Source organism: Zosterops lateralis (assembly GCF_965231275.1).
Source record: "Zosterops lateralis genome assembly, chromosome: Z".
Classification (NCBI taxonomy): Eukaryota; Metazoa; Chordata; class Aves; order Passeriformes; family Zosteropidae; genus Zosterops; species Zosterops lateralis.
This window is the reverse complement of record NC_139800.1, coordinates 39,491,109-39,511,201: the sequence shown is the minus strand read 5'-3', so window position 1 is coordinate 39,511,201 and position 20,093 is coordinate 39,491,109. Positions and strand designations below refer to the sequence as shown.

Genomic DNA, 20,093 nt, shown 5'->3' with positions numbered 1-20,093 from the left:
CTGGCAACCTGGTTTTTTTCCAAAGAATTTCCATTGAAGGCAATACTGGAAATACTGACACCACCTGCAAGGTCATGGACCCATAGCCATGGGAACTCCAATGAGTAAAAAAACCAAAGGAACTACAATAAAGAATAGTAAAACCTACCAAGTCATTTCCATGTGAAAGCAATGACACTCCATTTCCTGCATGATTTATATTCAGATCAGGTGACAACTACCATGAAGCTATTTCCTTATGTCAAGAGGCTGTTAAAAGTTTTCCTATAGTCCACGCCTCCCTGCATGGAACCTGTACATGGCAGTATGAACTCCATGCTATCGTTTTTGTTTTTAAAGCCAAACAAAATGATAACCACAGATTTCTAAGACAGAACTGATCTCTTCAGTTCTAATATTTGAAGACTATGTCTTCAAATGCAGGTAAAATTCTTTTTAAGATTTGTTCAGGTTCATTTTTTAAAATTATACAGACATCTTCACAACAAAAATATTTTACAGACTGATCCCTAGGACACTAAGTTGCAATATTTATGGCTTAAGTGATATTTCCTTGTAAAATACATTACATTTGTAGGAAGCTACAGAGCAACATAAATCTTACTTCAAGACATGTTCCTATAGCTCAGTTCAACTGCATATAACAAATAGACTTCCACAAATATACTGTCAGTATTTGGCATACATGTGAATAAAACATGCACATCTATGTAAGTTTTGATCTATGCATACCATCACCCTGTAAGAAAAACAAAATTTCCTGATTACTTCAGGAAAACAATGACAGCTTTGCACTCGGGAATCAATAGAAACCTTACCTATCCCAAAGAGATTTTGCCCTCTCTAGTACCTGATTCACACCATGACTGACAAACATGGTGCAAAGGTGAAGCCTCCCTTCAGTACACCGAAATCAGCTGAACTCAACAATGTTATTTAGCTGCTTCTGGCCTTCAGGTGGAGGTTATCAGTCCCTCCTTCTGGCCTAAAACAAGGACAGTTTCATCTATGCAGCTTTTAGCAGGTACTTTTCTCTCCTATGCTTGATTATGTCAGATACTGGCACTACTCAACTTACTAACTCCTTACAGAGTTTCTTTCCCTATTATCTAACTTCAATTATCTTTGGTGCAATTTAAGCCACTTAACTCCTCTTTTTGTTGTAGATGCAAAAGGGTTATTCCCTTCCTCTCTTTGAATGTATTTGATGAACATATTTTTTATTCCACTAAACTTTCTCTTTCTTACCTAAGGAGCAGTTTGGCTCTCTAAGCATAAGAACACTAACTTGTAAAGAAAATCAACACTGATGTCACGAACAAAAGGCCTTAATTTATCTTGTATTTATTAACATCAAAGAGGGCATAGGTATTACCTGGCTTAGGCTGGCTTCCTTTAGCTGTACATAATTCAAATGTACAAATGACTAACAGTTCATGGCTTCTTTTACTTTCTTAGTTCATACTTTTTCTTGAAAAACTGTTCCAACTGACCATTATACCATCCAGTAAAATAAAGTGGTAACAGCATAGATTTAGAGCAAGAAGAAGTTAAAGAACACATTAATCTTACTTATGTTAGCAATCTGTAAAAGTCAAGGCTTTTATTACTTAACATTTATGTTAAATACTCAGCTCCTTGTTTCAGGTAGTTAAGTCAGATTCAAAACCAATAGATGGTTTCCACTTATAATATGTGCACAATGGTTACCACAGAGACAGAGTTGTGGTAAGACAGATCCAATTCTGTAGTCTACAACAACTTCCCATAACCTAAAGTAGAAGCTGCTCCAGCTCAAATTTAAGCTTATTTTCCAGTCGGTAGTCTTCCAGACCACAAAAACTACCACCATTCACAGACTGCTGCCATGCAGGTTCAGTGTCCAGGGTTTTAAAATTTTGTAACATTTACCCTTCACATAAAACAATTTATTCAGTATACTCAATGTAAACCTGTATACTAATGCTTATAAAAATCAAAAATTAGGGTTAAGGTTTCCAGAGCAACATGAAGCCCTGGTCTCTTCTTGTTATGTGTTACAATGTACTCTTCACATGGTCCTGTAGCACTGAAAAATGTGACAGACTACTTGGCAAATGAGATATGACACTGAATATCTTACACTCTTCCAATCTGTGATGATTAGTTTTCATTTGGAAGTTTTATTACATCCAGCATTCCACATTTAAGATGATAACCTGTTACAAAGTTGAAATTCCTTACTACAGATACAGTGTACTGCATATTTCCAACACACATACTGTGCTGCATATTCCCTGACAAAGACATGACAGAAGTCTATAAAAATTAAAAAAAAAAAAAAAAAAGAAGATGATAGTGTAATGAGATGAAATTTGACATCTAACATCATTTAATGAGAAAGATCCAATAAAAAAACCTATGTGGTTCTTCATATCAAATAAGCTGAGAAACCCACTTTTATACGACACCATGAAGATTTGAAATAGCTATAGAGGCTGAGTAAAATCATGGAGGATGGGAATCCTCCATGATTTTAAAAAATGAACGCAAACAAAAGATACTAGACACAAAGACATCATCCCTGTCTCAGGAAGTCCTCCAGTCTCTAGCACCTCAGAAAATATATGAAATATTATTGTCAAATCCTTTATCTCTAAACTGTGTTGAGATGACCGACAATGTCCAAATTTAAGTAAATGGAAAAAATTACTTAGTACTTCCACTGAGCCTAGGAAAATAATCAAAATAAAAGAAAGCAAAGTGCACACAGAAAATTTTAGAAAAGTTTAATATAAAATCATTATGTATCATAGGTTAAAATATTACATATGCACAACTATGCACATATATACTATACACTGCATATGTAATTGCATACATATTTGCAATTGTAAAATGTAGTTCTGTATCACTATAAATACAAATTCATCATTTTACCTTTAATTTCATGGAATTACCATGTATTATGGCACAATGCTCTCAAAGTTCAAATAAAATAGTTACAGTGCAAATTACATAGAAAACTTTCATTTTACTACATTACAAGATTTAGCAGTGGATAGTTCATCTCAATCATCTGCACTGTATTTTTTCCACAAAAAAGTTTCATTTCTTTTCCAAAGTGAACTTTCACACACTTTTCTCTCTTCTGTCACTGTGGAATGAGGGGCTCTTTCACAAAGCTTCTCTATTACTGCTATATCTGTGAGCTTTCTGATGCTCTCCTCATTCTGTTCATTCAGCATATCCCAGAAATCTTTTGGTCTCCCCTTTGATTTTTCTGCTTGTCCTGAAGAGAATCTTCTTGGTGATCCTGTAGACCCATTTCCATCACTTCTGAAGATTTCATTGAGAATAGAGGTATCTCCAAGTAAGTCCACAAAAGAATTTTTCTTGCAAATCTGAGCTTTACTTTCCCCATTTTCTGACTGAGACAGGGATCTTTTTTTTGGCAGCTGCGTTCCTTCTGAGACTGGCTGTCCTTCACAGCTTTTTACAGGCAGCACCTCAATAATTTCTGATTTACTGCTTAATGAGCCAGATGCCATAAAATCCTTGAATGCCTGACTGTTTCTTCTTTGGATATGTTGAGTAGCAACAGTGGGTGATTGTTTATATTTTGCATCAACAAACATATCTTGCAAGTAGAAGTCCTTGTGAAGCTGTTCTGCTTCTCCTTTATGGCTCTCCCGGGTCCGTGTTTCTGTAGTTCCACTCAGAAGTAGTCTGCTAGCTGACAAAGGTCTAGACTTAGATCTTCCAAAATTAACAATGGATTTTCTTTTTCTGGAGTGTGTTGTAGCCATTTCTCTTTCCTCACAGTAATGTGAAGCTTCTGTTGGTACTTCAAGTGAGAAGAAAGACTCCATCTCTGGATGCTTGGAAACATAGAAGTCCTTCAACATCTTCTGCCTGGTCTCTGATGTAGCTTTTGCAATATGTTCTGCAAGGTCTTTTACTGATTCCATATTGAAGTGGGGTACCATTTCCTCAAATTGTCTCCTGTAATTATCAAGAAGGAAAAATATGTTATACTGACATCCTTAACCAAGCGGTGTGAGAAATGGAGAGGAAACAGTTTTTCCAAGTCCTTTTAAAGAAGACTTGAGAAACAAAAATTGGATAAATGCATGCACAGGAGACAAGCATTGTCTACCTACCCAGACCATCCTACCCGGACAGTTACAGAATATTTGTTTCTGCTAAAAAGCCAAGCTCTCATTAAAATAGATCACTCTAGTTGAGGTAATCCTAGTCTGAGATCAGGGAACCTCACTGGAAGGCTGGGGAGGTACGTTTCATATCTTTTCTCCAACAATCCCAAGTTGGAGAAAGGGTATGAAACATTGCCTTTCCTGTATGAGGGCTCCAAAAGCCAGTAAGATTTAACCCTGTCTGCCTCAAATACCACTTGACTGGCTAGCTCCAATTATTTGAGCATGGTGACTCCCGACAACTTCCCACTCTGCCCTACAATTACAACAAACTGAGGCATGCAATTATCCTCATTCACCCTGTGGCATGTCCATGTGTACTTCTAAAGTCTAACTGCATGCCAGGTGCTAACAGATAATCTGCTCAATGGTAAAGCATTGTTAAAAGCTTTTTGCTAGATATAGCTTTAGGATCATGGAATAACAGCCTTAGTCACTTCACTGCCCTTGAAAATTTTACCTCAATGAATTTTTCATAACTAATTACAATTTTGAACATTTTTATAATGAAAGGCTATCCTTTACCTGCCTCATAAATATTTATTCAGTGTTTATAACAGTAAACAAACCCAACAATTACTGGCACTTTGACAATAACAGTATGGATAACTGAGAACCAGCTAGCTAGCTGATATGACAGCTTCTGAATGCTTACAGCATTACCTAAATACCAACTTTCATATAGTAATTTACTTGTCTCGAGGCAAATTAAAAATATATACCAAATATCTGTTCTGTAGGTTTTCTTAGCTAGCTACAGCTTTTCACTCTCTATTTCCACAAACCACCAGGCTATTTTTACTGAACTTACATCTACATAACATAGGAATTTAATATTCATATTAATAATACAATCATCTGGGAAAAAAGAAAACAAGGAAACAAAAAATTATTATCCCTCCAAAAATAAGAGGGGAAAACCCCTAAAAGAGGTATCGAAAAATATTGAGCCCCAAACTAAAAAAGAAACATGAAGCCCAGTTTTTTTAATAGCAGTACAATGAAATCTGGGCAAAATCAGTCGGCAGTCAGAAACTAACACCACAAAATGCCTCCTTTCTGTACAGTTTAAACACTGTTTTGTAGTAGCCTATGATGCAAATACTACAAACACTCATGGTGATGACATCTACACAGTTATGACAATTGAATCAACATGTTCAAGTAATTTGTGGGTTTAATTCATGTTATTTATCAATTACAGTACTCATAGAGTAGTGTGAGTTGAAGTTTCCCACTAGCTTCCCACTAGTTCCACTCTTCCCATAGAAAGTAACAGCGTTCCCTGAGTAGGGTTGAAACAAAGATAAATGCAACTACTCAAAGGGAAGTTTGTTTCAACCTTAGAATTTTACTTCCAACTCATGAAAATAATCTCACCTGCGTATTCCTTTGGGTGTCTTTCCAATCAAGAAGGTGGTTGAACCTACTCTGTGTACTTTTTTGTTTCTCTGGGTCACAGGGTGCGTAAGATACAGATGATGCTGCTTACTGTTCATCAACACTTCTTGCTTTTCCTTAACAACTTTCTTCTGTGAAGTATTGTCTTCTGGGACATCATAATTTTTCTAGTAAAATGAGACATTGAAATCATTAGAACAGCTGTGCCTCTGATGTAACAATGCACCCAACTGCACCCAATTCTGTCCCTTATAATGAGCATTACTGGACTGAACAACTAGGATTGGGATTCAGAGCTGAAACGCAGACTCCTTACTCAGTCACAAACCTCCAGGAACATTGAAGGGAAGACTTGGCTCTCTGATATCTTGCACAAAAATATGATCCCATTTAAACCTGGATTAGTTTTCTGAAATTCTCACAAATTCTCATCAAAATTTCCCCTTTGCCAAAATATAGCTGCTTAATGATATCCTCAGTCTCCATACTAACACTACCTTAGAGATGAAATCACAAATTGCATTCACACCTTGTCATTGGCTGTTCAAAATTTGGTTTCAGATCTACACTGTTTCTTTCCAATGTTTTTCCAAATTGATCTGTGTCCATTTCCTTTATTTTCATGGGCTGTTCACAATGTTCTTGAGCTTTAGATTCCCACAGGCGTTCTCACCCCACTACTGTGGTAAGCAACCTCAAGCTAGCACACAGAGAGAGATGTTAATATTACAGAACCTACATGCATATATTTTCACTTAAGACAAATGTACAGCTCCAAAGATTAAAATTTTACTTCAGTATTATGTTACTCTACGCAATACTGAAACCCATCCCAACTGAGATAAAAAAACCTATTTTCCCAATAATAGTATAATACTAGTAACAAAATTAAGATTGAACTAGTAGATGTTACCTACAGCATAAATATTCTACAGTTATCTTGCTGGTTCTGTATACATTTGTTAACCTATTTTTTTTTAAAGTATGATGGGTAATACAGAATTTTACTTAGAAAATGTATTTTCAGGGAAGAAAGAAATCATAGTTTTTAAAAATATTCATTTTTATGTATTTTTTGCATGAAAAATACTCATAGTATTCTGATCTCACAATAAGACAGCACTGGCAGGAAATCAGGGCTGTATATTTTAGTTCAAGGAAGTATAACTTGAATAGAACAAAAAACTAACCACGTCAATGCTTGTCTTAAAGTTATGTTAAACCCCCATAAATAAGCACCAATCTACCTCTCATTAAACAAGACGAAAATATAAGAGGCAGTAATACACATCTGTTCAAACATAGAAGATTTTTAAAATCTTTGGGAAAAAAGCCAAGTGTTGCAAACACACTGGGAGTTATAAAAACGCTTGTCTTTGCAGAGAACCACATTTAATGTTAGAAGTATTGCTAATTGCATATAAATGCACAAAAGGCAATTATTTAGTTCTGGAAGTATAAAATTTTAGGTACACTGCACCACCCAAAATAACAACATCAAAACACCACCAAATACATTCAAAGAACATCTTTTCCTCTATTTAAATAAGTTGTTTAAAGGTGGGGTTTTTTTAACTCAAGGCAGAAGAAGTTATTGTAAAAAAAGTTATTTCAAGAACCACAGGAGCTAATTCCAGTGAAAGTCTACAGCCATTGTGAATTCCTCCTGAAAAACTTCCCAGCTCTCCAGAGCAAAGGCAGTTCATTACATGATACCCAGTTAGGCTGAAAGACAACAACTGACTCTGCTGAACTGGTGAACATTTTAGAAAGCCCAACACCCAGCGCCTAAATCCAGGAACTTCTTTGTTTAAGAAATAAACATTTTTAAAATAAACCTGAAACACTTAGGTTTTTTGGATGTCTCCATGTTTCTTAAAGGTCAAATCTGATGTTTATTACTCTGGATGATACAATGGATGACAGGGTCTATGTACAAGTAAGATTTGCAAAATGAGATGAAAATATTCTTTCCATTAGCATTACTATCAAAAAAGTAAAACTTCAGTCAATATTCCAGTACTGTCAACATTCTACGCTATTTTGCTTTCTTTTGACTTCCTGTATTGCCCTCCTAAATTCATCTCTCTCATGGCCAGTATCTTTTAAATTATCTTTCAATATATGCCCTCTAAATCACTGATCTCATAATGAAAATTTCTTTTCAACAGCTATATATATATATATATATGTTTCTGTCCCTCAAGCCCTTTCACTGACAAATTACTGTGTCCACACTCCTCGCTTCTACATGAAATGCCATGTTGACTGTGTAGGGCTGGTCATGTTTGCACAAATTATCTATCAAACTTATCACATGCATAAAACACAAAGAAAGACTGAAATTAAGACAACTTGATTTAGCTAGGAGCTTCTGATTCCCATAATTCTACAGACATCAGCACATTTAATCTGTTTATATTATTGAATGTCACACTCCATGTGACATTCAATATGTCATATTTGGATACTGTACAATGGAATAATAAAAGAAACAAAAATACTGTATGCTATAGCATACAGTGTCTGCTGTATGTTAAAAGAATATCAACAGAAACACATCAATGAAGAAAGTCTTTACTAAGTATTTAAATACTTTAATATGCCTTTGCAGTGCACGTTCTAAAATTTTTACAGATCAAAGTGGAGAAGTTTCACTTAAACTTGACCAATACTTGTTGGTCATCTGACAAATTATGTTTGTCTATATTGAATTATCAGTAACACCATTATACATTTCTGTTTTCATAAACTTGGCAGGGAGGGATAGGAGGTGCAGCAAAATAATTACATTGACATCAAAGATAAAAAAAATTTGACTGAATTATTGAATGCAGTATTTTTATTACTTCATTAAACTTTGCGCATTTCCATTATGTCAAGAAAACTTTCACAGCAAGTTCAAAAGAAATGCACATTTTATTTACTTTCAAAGGCATACATACAAGACAAAGACTACGCAAGTGGTTTAGTAGAAAGCAGTATTTTTTACCCGAAAAAACTAAATGAGAAAAAGTTGCACTCCAGAAATATCCCACTAAATGCAAAGAAAAAGTTAATGAAAGTACAATAAAATGAAGTTATGAAGTGCTATTGTGAACTACGGAAAACCCTACAAAATTGTAGCCAGTCCTTCCTGTCTTATCCTTGTTTTCTTCTCCTATTGCCCCTTGATCTACTACACTTACTCTTAAGACATTTTTTTTATATTGCAATGGGAAGGAAGACAGATAATTAAGTAGTTGTGCAGAAAATGCTTTCTAAAGTATTCACAAATCCCAGGAACTCTTAGTACAACTGAAAAATACCTTTCATGTTCCATTTAATCTATGATGGTTTCAATCCCTTCTTTCGTTACATACTTCCCTTACTCTTGAAAGTATATTGGATACCAATAATGAGTTTTGATTTCTTTGAATTATATATTATCTAAGAGGATGCAGCAATCAAGAGTCTAGCAAAAAATGCTAGACTATCTTCACATTTAGTGTCACACAACTCATTTAAGGGTAACACTCTTCAAGAAGAATGAACATTAGGCACCAAGCAAAAACTTGTTACAATGCAGCAGTAACTTCCACTTCAAGATTCCATCTTGAATCTACAATTCTTGGACCTGTTAGCTCTGTACAGCAATCTGTCTCCTGATGCCTAGTGACAGCCGTTATTTAAAAACAGTATATACCTACCAAACTAAATTTTCGTCTATCTGACAGTACGAAACTTCAGTATCTGTCCTTCCTATAACAGGCATAAAGAGGCAGCTCTATACTCTGGAACAACGAATGCTAATCCATGTATATGCATCACCAGACACGACTGAGACAACTGGAGACCTTTAGGCAGTAACTTCCTTTTCTTTAGTCCCTTCAAGCAAGGCAAAAGTCCACAATGTTTCACCTTTTTAAATACAGAAAGATGAAAAGATATGGGAGAGTTAGTGGCCAGAAGCTGGGAGTAAGATGAGTAGAAAAGAAAGGGAAACAGAGATTCATGGATACTTGTTTTTCAAGCTGTCTCATGTCTGTGGCAGTTTGTTAAGAAACCCGACTTGGAAGATAACGAACATCCTTCAGAAGCCTGAATCTGAAAATGTCTGCAGATTTATTCTTCAGCCATAGCTGCACTGTGTTCAAGCACGTTCCTTTTTTTAGTGCCTCATTACCCAAAGTATCCCTACAATAACCATCGTGCCAGATACTGAATTCCAGTCATCAATAATCCCTCTGACTTGCACCCAATGTTGAAACACCTTTCTCCTTAGGTGTGTACGTAACCACTGCTGCCAGATATCCAGGATACTTATCTTTGCACAGTTTCATTGTTTACATTTCTATAATAAACAAGAACAGCCTTCTAAAATGTCTAGTTGCTTTGCAGTCACTCCATAAATATAAAAGAAAGAAACACAGTAAATTCAGTATGATTGACTTCTTAAAATGCATCTTACAAGCAAATAACAAACCACTATGCCACATGCAAATTGTTATTTTTCCACTTCCCGCAAAACCTGAGAAAACTCAAGACTTTCCCAATATACTGTGGCTTGAAGTTGGTTTTGCATTATTGCTATTAATTTGATGATTTGATACTGCATTCCAATGCCTTTATCTGCACAAGCTAAAATTTTAAATTATTTCAAATAATCTTTTTCCCCTTTGCAGTTTTCTTTGTGGTTTTTTTGGTCTGGTTTGGAGGTTTTTATTGGTTTGGGTTTTTTTCCCCCTGGCAGCTTTTCCGATTCTATATTAATGATTATGATCCTTCTATATGCTATCGCTACATACTGGCTTCATTTTACCATGGATCTCTGCTGTCAGGACATACACAAAATATCAAGAAATGTTTGATAGCTGACTGTCCATTCTTGGTGTTGCTTCCTTCTTTTTTCTATACAGACTGATAGAATAGTTTGAGTTGGAAGGGACTTCTTAAAGGCAATCTAGAACATGGTCATGTCACACAAGAACTCCTTCCTAAATTATTTTGTATGTCAAGGAAGATAAATTGTAATAGTGTCTACATAAAATTTTATGCAGTTTCTTTAAAAAATGAGGTCTACATGGTGAAGACAATGAATACCATTAGCAGAAAATGCATCCTGGCCTGTATCAGGAATGGTGTGTCCAGCAGGAGCAGGGAGGTCATTCTTCCCCTGTACTCAGCACTGGTGAGGCGACACCTCGAGTGCTGTGTCCAGTTCTGGCCCCTCAGTTCAGGAAGGATGTTGAGATATTTGAGTGCATCTAGAGGAGGCAACAAGGCTGGTGTGGAACTTGGAACACAAACCCTGTGAGGAACAGCTGAGGGAGCTGGAGTTGTTTCGCCTGGAAAAGGAGACTCAGAGGTGACCTTATCACTCTCTACAACTCCCTGAAAGGTGGTTGTAGCCAGGTGGGGATTGGTCTCTTTCTCTAGGCAGCAATGAGAGGACACAGTCTCAAGCTTCACCAAGGGAAATGTAAGTTGGATATCAGGAAGAAGTTTTTAATGGAAAGAGTGATAAAGTACTGGAATTGTCTGTCTGTGGAAGTGGTGTAGTTACCATCCCTGGATGTGTTTAAAAAACGACTGGATATGGAACACGGTGCCATGGTTTAATTGAGGTGTTAGGGCTGGTTTGCACCCGATGGTCTTGAAGGTCTCTTCCAACCTAATGGTTCTGTGATTTATTACGAATCCAAATCACTCCTCCAAAGTATTTTGCGAACTCCAAGAGAACAGTAAAATTAAAGCTGATAAAATTACATAAATTTTAGAGTAAAATGTAGTCATTTCCCCATGTATGTTACATGCAGCTTTACTGCATAAACAGACAAAACGACTTTGCATAAACTCTAATCTTTTGCTTGGCACTGGGGAATTGACTACTATATCATGAGATCAGATTGCATCCTCTCTATTTCACATTTACTTCTGAGTCTGTTTCTTCTACTCTCAGGTAATCTTCTAAATCAGGCAAGAATTTTTCATTAGGAGCAATCTTACTTAAGTTTTTGAAACTTTACATGAAGTAACTCCTGTAAGGCATATCATTGTCTTTCACCAAAAAGCTGACCTTGCATCAACAGAGTTATTAGTACTAGTGAGAATGAGAGGAGGTACACAGTCTGTCTCAGAATTCAAAGCTTAAGGTAACTGCTGTTCCAGCAGACGCTGTGGACTTGCACCCATCTTCCTTCACCCTCTCATCCTTCCATCAAAGAGTAGCAAAACCAAAGGCCATGCACATACATCATAATGAAAACTCCACTACAAGCTTCAAAGAATGACACATATTAACTCACTACATTATAAAAACACAACCAAAAGCAGAACAGTGGAATGGTGAATTCCACTGCAAATTGAACCAGTAAACTCAATAAAGCAGCATTACAGGGCAATTATTTGGGAACAATTACTTTAAAGCTGAGTATTTCCCCATCCTAGAAGAGCAAGGACAAAGGCATGTTATCTCCCAAAAGCCTACTCTTTGTAAACAACTATCTAAACTTGTTGAATCTAAAAGCTGTGCAAACACACTGCAATCAGAGTTCCTACAATTGACAGAAAGTCTTTGTTTAAATAATCTACAAAACGTCAATGTAATACAAATAAGATAAAACAGAGTTCTTAATGACACAACTTTTGTATTTACAGTATTCTCAACAGTACTTAAATCTGCATTGGATATACAAAGGGCATGTTTTTTCCTAGGCTGACAGCATGCTTAGTTTTCTCATTTACACCACATTGCAATAACATAAAGAAGGGTTTACCATTAATCCAGGTTTTACTACAAAGCATCTCGTTATTTCTCTGTCAAACACTGGCAATAGTGCCAAATGTCTGTCATCCAATTCAGGGGATTAAGCCTTCCTTTATAGTGCAATTCTTGTACAAATTTATAAAAATACAGATAAAGTTTCTTAGAGCTGGTCACAGTCTATATTTTGGCCTGAATTCATGCCGCAGAGGTTGAATATGACAGCTGGCAGGAAGCTGAGGGGAGAATACATCCTCCCCCTTTTCAGTCACCACATTTCTGTTGCCATAGTGATTAATCCTCAATTGAATGGCTGTCTTTGTACATTTCTTTTCAGTAAAACTTAAAGTAAACTTAAGTTGAAAACATGCAGTTGACAGAAAAAAAGTCTTCACGTACTAAACAGGAATAGTACAAAGTCTTGCAACTAATACTTTTCCAGATATTAAAAAGTGCAAACTTGCTCTAATGTGGGACATCATCACTTTTTCAAATTACTTAGTATGTCCTGTTCTCATCTTGTGTCTTTTTTTGTGAAAAGACAGAAGCCTTCTCCAAAGACTTCCCCATGATCACACAGTCCCCCCTCCACACCCTGGACTCCTATTGAAGAAATACTGCACAAATTCAGCTCTATAAGAACTAGAGAAAGACTATCCCAGACTTCCATACTGTGCAAAACATTTCACATAAGCTGGTTTTGCCAATTAACACATAAATTAATCAGGAAATTCTTTAAGAAATGCAGTCATTTAGTTCAGAATAGACTAGAAACATTAGAATAAGATATTTAAATCTTGCCTCTGGGAGGTTTCTCTTTCTTACAGTAGCTAAGAAGAAGTTTCACAAATAAAAGTTTCAGTGCAACTTACCAAAAAACCTAAAGAAGTAAAAACCTTCTGCACTGAAAATCAGGTTGCTTTGGAACCTGGAGTCCACCAAGAAAAAAAAAGACCACAAATTCAAAACCTCTAAAAATACTTAGTAGATGACTAAGGCCTTGCAGAGTTTGCTAACACTTTCATTCTTTCCCCAAAATTAATGTCAGAATAATTTTGAGCAAAATATCACATGAATTACTCAAGACTTTTTTTTTCCTCTCTGAAAGGCTGAAGTAAATATAAGTCTGCTCGGAAAATTACAGTCTGGCTTTGCACTATGCACAGTCTACAAGTTCATTTCACATGTTTGCTTTAAGAAGCTTTTGTTTTCCATATTCTTTCTGTGGTTACACAAGATAGCTCTTTTTGGTTTTCATCTATGTTCTTAACATATGGTGACAGCAATATAATATATATAGAGACAGCAATCTTCCACTTGTTTAATGAAAATAAAATGTTTAAAAAGTCCATTTGCACAACACTTGAATTTCAGCGCAAGTGCAGAACACAGATTGCCCAATGTCATCAAATCAGGCTAAACCCAACAAAAAAAAATCCTGGAAAAAACCAAGTTTTTTATTCCAGTAGACTAACTTGCAAAATAACCTTCCTCCCTCACACATGTATACAGTAGACTGGAAAACCCTTCCTATGAATAACCTTCAGTGAAGCAGCACATCAAGTGTGTTTTGTTGTCATATAACAGCTCTCAGTAATTTTTACTGGACTGGCCAAGTGCCACACTGAATGACACACATTTTCTACCTCAAGGTGTTTACTATAGCCTTGTGTGATTCTCCCTGCATCACAAATAGAAATGAAACTCATGCTTTAACACTCATGAGTTCTTAGTAAAGATTATAAGTAGCATGAGATCTCAAACTGCAGAGACACATCTGACTACTTTCTGTGTCACTTAGGCTCTGGGGCATGCAAGCAAAGTTTATAACTATAAAGGAAGATGAGATGTACTATTATACACCCTAATCTGTATCTCCACTTCTTCAAAAACAGCTGTCTGCCACACTTCTGCATGGAACAGAAATCCCCAGATTTGTTTTGATTACTGAGGCTCTAAGCACCTCCAAGTATTGACACATGAGTTCCTTCTGCATAAAAAGTACTCTCAGAAACATCAACTCTTTGAGGGAAGGTTATCCTACTGTTCCGTGCTGCATCAAAAGAAGTGTGACCACAGCTCAAGACAGGTGATTCTGTCCCTCTGCTCTTAGTGCAGAGGAAGGCCACAAAAATGACTGGAGGGATGGAACACCTCTCCTACCAGGAAAGGCTGAGAGACTTGGGATTATTTAGCCTGGAGAAGAGAAGACTCTGGAGATAACTTCCTGTGACCCTTCAGTACTTAACAGGAGTCTCTAAGAAAGATGGAGAAAGGCTTCTTAGCAGGGCCTGGGTTTGATCTAGATAAGACACAAGGAAGGTGACTTTTTGCAGTGAAGATCACAAAACACTGCACCACATTGTCCAGAGAGGTGGTGGATGCCTGTATTGGGTCTGACTGAGGTAAAGTTTACAGCCCTTACAGTGCTGTGCTCTGCACTGGTAGCTGAATGGGTGTTGATAACAGACCAGTGTTTTGGCTACCGTTGAGCAGAGCTATCCCTCTGACATTCCTTCCCCCACCAAAGGGAATGGGAATGGGCAAGATCCTGGGAAGGGACACAAGAAGGGCAGCTGACCCAAATTAGACAAAGTGATATTCCACACCATATGATGTCAGCTCAGATATATAAGCTAAGAGAGAGAGGAAGGAGGGTGGGCATTTGTGAGTCTTCAATGTTCGCCTTCTTCCCAGCTTCCCAGGTAGTGTATGAACATCACTGCTGCTGGGAAGTAGAGACTGATCTTTATCCTCTCTAGCTCTTGAGCATGCAGATCTCTGCTTCTTTCTTTCTTTTGCTGTAATAAAACTGCTTCATCTCATCCTGGTGGTCATTCTCCATCTTATTCTCTCCCCTGTCCCAGTGGGAAAGCGAGTGATAGAGTGACTGAGTGGGCACCTGGCATCCAGCCACAGTCAACCCACCACAATGCCCCACCCCTGGAAACAGTCAAGGTCAGGTTGGATATGGCTCTAAGCAACCTTATCTAGCTGATGATGTCTCTACCAATTCCAGGGAGTTTGAACCAGATGAACTTTGAGAGTCATAGTCTATCGTTCTTATGTATTTTCTTCTCAAAATCTATGGCAATCCAATACTGACAGTCGTGGGCCATGGTGAGAATACAGACAATATTCACACAAAGGGTAATTACATTCAATACAGGAACTATTAATATTACAGTATTTTTATTATAGTTCTAATTCTAACCATTCTACATTTAGGAGGTATCATGCCACGTCTGTCAAAAAACTCTAGTTAATTCTAGTCCTTCAAGTACTTCCCTCATCACATTTGCAAAATAAACTATAAATGAATCTCCACCGCTGTAGATGACTACATATGAAAACCCATTCTGTAACAACTTGACAATGTCTTTCTTCACTGAGAATGCTGCTTCAACTCACTTGATAGGCAGAATATATTCTATTTTTATGCAATCACATGGACTTCTGTGATAAAACGAGTATGTTCCACAATTTATCTTCCTTTACTCAGGATGATGTGATAAAATACCTTTCCACATATGTTTGTTACTACTATTGTCATACACAAACTTTCTTTAATTCAGGTGCTGGACAGCAGTTATTTTGACTAATCATATACAATCAAATTATGGTTTTCTTGCTTGTAAAATTAATGCATAGGTTATACTGTTACATTTATTACTTCTGGATTTTATCTCACCTTTCATAGCTGCTACATTGTGAGAGAGTTGTGATTTCTTGTTTTTGTTTCTTGATGGCGTACCTTATATTCTGGTTACCAAACTGTTTTCCAGAGTCATACAGTACTTGTAGAAATACAGACTAAAAACTCAGTATACTATAAATGCGAACATTCTAGCTAAACTAGCCAGTTAGCAAAATTCCTTTAAAAACCATATATAGATAATATGTCTGCACTCCCCGTCAGCTCTGGGGAAAGAAGAGTAAAGGGCTCTGCAGTCTTGAATCCAGGATTGTTATGGAACCTGGAGAACAAAGCAAGCAAGAAAAAAGAAATAGTAGCAAGATCTATTTCTCATAAAAAGCATCAAAATTTTATTTCATTAGGCCTTTAAAGGGACAGAGCAATAGCAGATTAAAATAGTATGTTCCACCTGTTCAGAGAAAACGTAGCTAATACTAGACCAGGTAAAATTAAGGATAGACTGAATACTTATTCCTGGATAAAAAAATAAGCTTGATTGAAGCCTACAGTTTAAAAGATTAAGAGAGACTTGACTGAGAATTACACTAGTGCCAACTGTGCAGATCTAAACTCAAGGAAGGAAAAGATCACCAAGGTGAAATTTGAGGTAAGAAAAGGTGTTCAAATATTACACTTTTTTTATAACCAATTTAAATACAAGCTTGTTAGTCCCTCATGTTCTTACGATGTTCTACATACCTTCAGTTATCTTTTGAGCAACCGGACTTGCTGCCTCCTATCCCTTCTAACTTGAGTCTCAAGGATCTCCTTTCCATGGAACCTCTCTCACTTTCAAAGAAGAAATATCACAGGTTTTGCAGCCTGCTCCAGCTTTAAGCAGCTACTACAACTTAAGGAACTACATTAGTCTCCATGATTCAACAATAAATGAAACACTAATAAACCTAATTTATACTTTTAGCTACTATCGGTAGACAACTAGGAAAAGAAATTCTTTTGCAGTGCTTTCCAGCAACTTTTTTCTGTTACTCGTACTTAAATAATTTTCATAAATTGGCTACTGAAACTAAAGACCTTCACCTAAGCTCTAAAAGTTCAAGAGAAATACTGAATCCAAAATGTGATTAGATTGCTAGTCAATAACAAGAAATCAACATGTCAATGTTCTTACAAGGGGTTTTCTTTATTAATTACTTTAGCTTACTATACTGCTTATTATCCCTGTCATTCCAGATTTCTATGTAAGCTTGAAACAGAAATGTCATTTTCCAGCAGGATTTGTAGGAATTTTCTATTTCCCAATTTACAACTCATCCAATTCAACAGAATACTTCTAGTTTTTCAGAATTCTTGAACCCCTTTCACAGAGATTTAAAAATTGCTTGAAAAATGTATTTAAAATTTATTAAGTCAGAAATGTATTATTACAGACTGCTTACTGAGCGAAATTGTAAGGTAGGAAGACAGAGTTGGCATAAGTAAAATGAACAGCACAAAGGACATTATACTTTTTGGTCCTTAGCAGACCTGTCTATGAAATGAAAATCACCTTACTTGATCGCTTCTAATTAGAAATTAAACAATTCAATTAACTGTGCTTAAGAAGGGACATATATATTATCAGAGCATAAATATAATTCAGGTGCCTACACGATGTTATCACATAAAGCTTCAACATAAATACTTTGTAAAAAAAGCTTCTAATTAAGAATCTAATACAACTGATACCCACAGCCAACAGAAAGAGCTACACAACAATTTCTGAGAAACTGCTAGACTAATGACACTTGAAATCTACATCAATAGGAAATTTAAAAATTTCTCACTAAACTTCATATTTCTTTCAATAACGATCAGTTTCCAATTAACATTCCAACATTCAAAACTGTAATTTTATTTACCTGAAACAATATTGGAAATTTAAGTGACTCAGCTGTATTTTTAATATTACACATGATGCTACTTTAATCTACTGATTTTTTTTAAAGTAGCATTGTTTGTGATAAAACAAGTAGATGCTCAGACAGTGAACATCCTAACTTCATTTGATGGCAAGTAAGTGAAAAATGACCAGCAAAGCCTGATGGCCAGAAGCTTAACAGTGACCACATTTTTCTACCAAATGCCTTCTAAGAAAATACAAAGTAATGAATAAAGACTGTCAGTAGCAGTAAAATTCTAAGTAGAGAACCTTTCAAAGTTGTCTAGAAAGCTCTCTTTTTAAGCAGAGCGCAAAAAGCTCAACATGCCACATGTAAGATTAGGCTGTCATCTAGATTTTATCTCTACATTAGTGCCTTCACACAAATGAATAACAGGAAGTGAAAAAAGAGGCAGCCTTCTCCATAATTTTTTATGTTGTTCTTCCTACTTAGCCCTCCAAGAGGAGTGATACTACTGTTGCTTCTGCACGAAAAGTGCATACCTTAAAAAAACTGACTGACAAGTTAATCACGAGAAGTTAATTTGCATACTTGCAGTCACATAATTCTACATAGCAAGCTCTAAGTTACATAAACACCACAAACTAGTTTTGAACAGAGACGGCTCAATAGACACTTAGTCAAAGTACTCTCTTCAAAGTTTTCTTTCATTTTTATTTGGTTTTAATAATGTTGTCAGCCATTGCCAATTAATAAGTACCTTCTTACGGTACTCTTGAGTATTTTTGACCAACTTTTCTGCTAATGAGGGACATTCTAATCAAACGTGTTACAATTGAAAAGGCCTTACTTTTACTGGTTTGCCTGTTTTGATCTTCCCAGTATAAAAATTCTTGGCAGCTCTGCTACTGGCTTAATTAAATACAGTTCAACAAAGCACTGGAAGAAACTCTTCTACCCACTGCGGATGTTCAAAACCCCAGAACAACACAGTCATATGTCTACAATTTCTGTAATGATAGCTAACATGCCTGTAAAGACTAAGCTGCACATTAATCAATTACTTATTCTGTCCTTGTGGCTAATCTTGAAAATCAGTCTAGAAACTGCAAATGTTTATTACAAAGCAAGCAACCAAGTACCCAGATAATGAGAGCAGATTAAAACCACTGTGTAATAAGAACAAAAACCTGGAAGCTGTACCTGAATTTATTCCAGATTTGCATGTATACCAAATGCAATTAAACAAGCTACAGGACCAATAAAAAGCATTAAACGTATCTGTTGCTGCAAATAAGAATTCCTAGTAAACTCTAGTTCTATATTTAACACATTAAACATAGATAGTTTGACTCAACTATAGCAACTGCAAATGTTCACCTCCCCAAGAGAGTCTGCAAAACTGATTTGTGTTCAAATATTTATGCTACAGAGTTTCCAGAATGCACTGTGACAACTGGATTTTTATTAACTGGATCCAGGACAAACTGAAGATTTTTTCAAGGCTTGAATCAGAAAAACATGGCACAGAATTTGATTTTAAAACCCCAATCTTTCATCTTACCATTTCTTTCACGGAAAAACCCCACAGAGGGTGCTGTTTAACTCCCAACTCTTTCAAAGCTGGCTAATGGAAAAGCCACCCCAAAAACACCAAGTAATTCATCAGACTTCCAACTGAGCATTCTCTTCCTCTCATCCTCAGTGTCTTTGATCATTCATGGTGGCCAGTAACAGAAAAGCAAGTTTTTTAGACCTTTTAAGATGAAAAATGAGGATAAAAAAAGTTCAAATGACATTTCCAAAAATATCTCTTTACCTTGGCACTACAGACAGCTACATTAGCAGGGAGCTGGGAAAATTGCTTCAACTCAAATACGTCTCGCACTGCCCACCGGCTCAAGTGATTTTCAGCCTTGCTGGATCCAACCACATTCTGATTTGAATGAATATACGCCACTTCTTGAACACCATCTGATACGTTATGAGAAAAATACAAAGTTATTCCAACCAACAGTTATTCCAAAACTCTCAAGGTACACATTTGCACTGAAGGATACCATAATTAAAAGAAAAGTTTACATTAAATTTGTAAAATTTGTTATGATTTCACTCAGCACCAAATTTCTCAGTTCTGTAAAATTAAAAACAATCATTAGACTTATCTGGATTTATCCAGATGGTTTAATACAACAATTTCAGTGTGGTTA

At 36.2% G+C, this 20,093-nt stretch overlaps 1 pseudogene across 1 annotated transcript; it reads right to left on the bottom strand.

The window, feature by feature from the left end:
• Window positions 1-2,747: 2,747 nt before the first annotated feature.
• On the bottom strand, window positions 2,748-18,813 carry LOC310923305 (DNA excision repair protein ERCC-6-like 2; annotated as a pseudogene). The gene is made up of 3 exons (XR_014592766.1): window positions 18,734-18,813; window positions 5,577-5,764; window positions 2,748-3,984 (listed from the first exon to the last, which is right to left on the bottom strand). The product of XR_014592766.1 is annotated as a DNA excision repair protein ERCC-6-like 2 (transcript).
• Between the last annotated feature and the right edge of the window lie 1,280 nt (window positions 18,814-20,093).